Source organism: Mercenaria mercenaria, chromosome 7 (assembly GCF_021730395.1).
Source record: "Mercenaria mercenaria strain notata chromosome 7, MADL_Memer_1, whole genome shotgun sequence".
Lineage (NCBI taxonomy): Eukaryota > Metazoa > Mollusca > Bivalvia > Venerida > Veneridae > Mercenaria > Mercenaria mercenaria.
The window spans coordinates 37,358,921-37,363,237 of NC_069367.1; positions in this window are offsets into that span (position 1 = coordinate 37,358,921).

Genomic DNA, 4,317 nt, shown 5'->3' on the forward strand with positions numbered 1-4,317 from the left:
AGATTTTTCTCGAGAAATATGCACGAGTTCTGCAGCGAAAATATTGCGCGAATATTTATAGCAGTTACTTTTGTTATAAACAGATTATTGGTTATGCATTACTCTTTAGCGAAGTAATGCTGTATTGAGCAATATTTCTGCTGTAGATCTCGTGCCTATTTCTCGACAGAAAAGCTATGAATATTAATGTATCCGGTTCATTGTTATCTAACGAAGATGGATGCAATAAAAGTCTCTGGGTTAGGAGAAAATAACATGCATATAGCTATCATTTACGTCATTTTATATTTTCACAATGTACTAATTTAAATTTCTTACATACCGAACCTAGGGTTTCCGTTAATTTCAGTGGTGTTGGAGTATATGTAGATCCGTGCAATAGTTGACATATTTTATGTAAAACCGGATAAAAAAAATCAAATACATACATATACCTTGATAGTTCCTCAATGTTCCGGATATTTTTCGGCTCGAAAAAGTTCCTTTTGCGAAAAAACATAGCGTTTCACTACAGATGATAAAAGGCATACATACACTAAATAGAAAAATGGCGCGAAAAAAAATATGGTAGTTGCACAATGGCGGATACAAATTGTCCTCAATTTGTTTGTTGTTTTTGTTTTTTGTTGTTGTTTTTTTGCCCTGTAGAGCTATTTTCCTTATTTTCTTTTTTTTGCTAAAATCACATGACAGATGTATGCTTGACATGTAGGTAGCATTTTCATAATGAAATAACAACATGACAAAAATTTTCATGGAAACTTAGATTATACACCACCAGTTTAATTTGGGGTCTCATTTTTTAGCTGATTTTGCAGTTTGTGTGTTTTACTGAAATTATTTTTCTTGCATCAAACATGACCCCCGCTTTTCTTTTGATTTTTATTGAGCTGACAATATTCTTCAAGGAAATATAGCTTACAGACATTTAAAATGGGTCCTGATGTGTGCTGCGGCCATTGGAAATAGGTCAGTTTTATATAGAATAAAGAACAACAACTATTTAGTGTGTTATAACCAAAACAAAACCGGAACTATTTCTTTTTTGCTGTTGTTGTTTTGTAACGCCGTGGCGTATTTTCTTGTTTAATATGCTAGTGTAAGAAAAAATGTGCTGCAAGAAAGTCATTTGATAGATTTTCTTTTTTACTTTTATTTGTTAAATATGGAATGCATGAATAAGATTCTTTCCCAGGTTGTATGTGCAGATGGTAACCGTCGAACTAGTTAACCAGAGAGCCGAATATTCCGGTCTGCACCTACAACCATATACGTATATGTATCTATGATATATCATATTTATATATAAAAAGGATTATATCATATTCATCTAAAAATGTCCACTTAACTTACCACAACTGAAGCTCGAAATATTTGTTAAAGAGTGTTAGACTTAGATGTTGTTAGCACAACAGTCCGTACTGTCTTTAAACTGTCCAAAAGGAAGCCTATCGACACTTCGGTTTCATGTCCTTGAACAACTGTAAAATAGAACTAAGTTACTAACGCACTGTTTTCAAATTTTCTGCTAACAAGTGCCTACATAGATTCGAGCTGCGTCACCAGAGTTCTATCCAAGTCCTCTTTGTAGAAGTTCAGCACTTGATCAAGGTCTTCGGTTGCAATGTCTGTCGTGACAATGTGAAGCAAATCCTGAAAGTGGTGATAGACCTGGAACCTCGGCTGGTTGAATCTGTTGATGGTACAAGCGACAGCCATGTCCAGTGCCAAGTACTACATTTGGCGGTACATGTCCATGACCGTCTGGTGGAACTCCTGGAGAAGGTTACCGTCGTCATATTGCTTTGGCATTTTACGTCGCCGGGGGAATGTTGGTTCACTTAATGGGTGAAATTGTAAATTAAAATTCAGAAACCTATTATGACTTTAATGTTTTAGGTCCACAAAAGTTTCACAACATATGTCCAAGGGACGTAACTCTGTTGTTGCGGAGTGAAAGCAACATCCCATGTGTGTGCTTTATGTCCACGAATGTGTGCATATCAAAATCGCACTGTCTGTCCGTGTAAATTCTGGTCCGGGCTGTAACTGCCATCCATAAAGAGATTTTGAAATAACTTGGCATAAATGTTCACCATAATGAGACGACGTATCATGCGTCATGCGCAAGACACAGACCCCTAGCTCCAATGTCAAGGTCACACTTAGAGGTCAAAGGTTAACAGGGTCTGTTTCGTGTCCTGCCCATCCATGAAGGGATTTAGAAATAACTTGGCATAAATGTTTACCATAATGAGACGACATGTCATGCGCAAGACCCAGACCCCTAGCTCCAAGACCAAGGTCACACTTATAAGTTAAAGGTTAAAGGAATTTTGAAATGACTTGGCATAAATGTTCCCCACAATGAGACGACGTGTCATGCGCAAGATACAGACCCCTAGGTCTAAGGTCAATGTCACACTTAGAGGTTAAACGAAAAGATAATCTAGCAAAAAGTAATCTGAAAAATTACCTCATTTAACTCTGCACCTTTTTATAATACACTTAGTTCAAGTACTGAAGTTGCTTCTGTAATTTGCACCTTTTTATACTACACTAAGTTCAAGTACTGAAGTTGCATCACTTTTTGTCAAAATATTGTCTCCAATAAAAAGTATTCTTTATTATTCTTTATACACTTATGAATTCTATTGAAGTTACAAAGGAAATGGACCATCTGTCTGAGATTTTGCCAACACTACCAGCTGCTTTATGCCAGACAGTCCCAAGCCTGTGTAAAGTGTGAGGGGTCAACATTGAAATAAAAATGTAAAAAAAATCTGCTGTTACAAACATTTATTTGTTCTGCAAACAACTAATGTTTTGAATAAAATTTAATGTCAAAGCACCTTTGATATTGTATTACCTTTCTATGGCAAACTTGTAAGTTAAATCTATTGAAAACAAAATGTGAGTAAGACAATCTTTAGACAATTTAATACTTTTAATACTGTCACTTTTATGAAAGGAGTATTATGTACAATAGTATTATTTCCCGAAAAATATATATTTTGAAAAGTGTCTAAAAATATTTGGACACAGTCATCGTCCATCCACCCGTGTAGAAAGAGAGAAAAGAAACGTTAAAGATTGTCGGTAATTATTCAGTGATAAACTAAGTAATGGTGACCTTGTTTTCATGATCAATTTACACCCCCTCTAAGAGCTAAAAGAAGTGTGTCAGTATCTTGACATCTGAAGCGGAGATCAAAGTGGTATTTTTACTCGAGATTGTCATGGCATTACGTCATGTTTTCACGCCATGTGACATATCACTGTCTGATCGTACCGCATCGGTTCTTAAAATTGCTGAGAAATAGAAATCAATAAAAAAATTCTTCTTTAATTTGTTATCAAAAGCGAATGTGCTTTATCCCGTATAAAAGGTAAATGTCTCAAACGATAGTTACTATAGTGGATATCCTACCTCTGTGACCTATTTGCCCTCAAGGAATTTACATTACTGTTTGACAAGAAAAACTTTTGAATTGTTGGTCAAAAAATACATGTACAAAGGTTCATTTAAAACTTATTAAAAACCGCAGTGACATCACATTGCTTTATTTTAAAATCGCATTTCTACTTACGTTCACGAGGTCACGTAACTTATTCTGCCGCACTTACAGAAATCTGTTTGCCAAAAATCGTCTTACTCCATGTATTCTAATCGCAGCCGCTTTTTCATTATTTAAGCTTTTTTTATTCTGTTTTTTGTACTTTCTGGTCAAAAGTCTGAATTTTAAGCCCATAGTATTCATCATTTATTTACTTTTAGAATATCTTATTAAAATCATTATAGAATTCAAAAAGTATTATTTCTCAAGGGGTGTTGAAAACTTGAAGCGAAAATATTAAAAAATGAATGCACTACGCACGGTTTTTGTGTACGTGTCGATGTAAATTAGATGTTACGATTAGTCACACGTGCTTGTGGAATGGAAAATTACCGGCATGACGTTTTGATATCTTTACGATTCGCGGGTAAATTCCAGTCAATCCAGGTAGCGACTGAACCATCTTAAAGTTTGTTGACGTTTTGTAGATGTAATTTCTGAATTTTGGTAAAGTAAGGACGTAAAAAAAACACTCACCCGATCGGTCGAGTACACAGCGAGGTCCACTCGGCCAATGCGAGCAGGTGAGTGGAATTTTACACCCTGTTAATGCCGATAAATGTACGGCAAAACACGATATTTTGCACGCGTTAAACTCCCTTCCTGTGAAATTACGTCCAGGTGAAAATACACTAATTTTATTTTCTTTGGGGCTGTAAACAACCGACCGGCGGAAAAAATAAAATAAAACTCGGGAAAA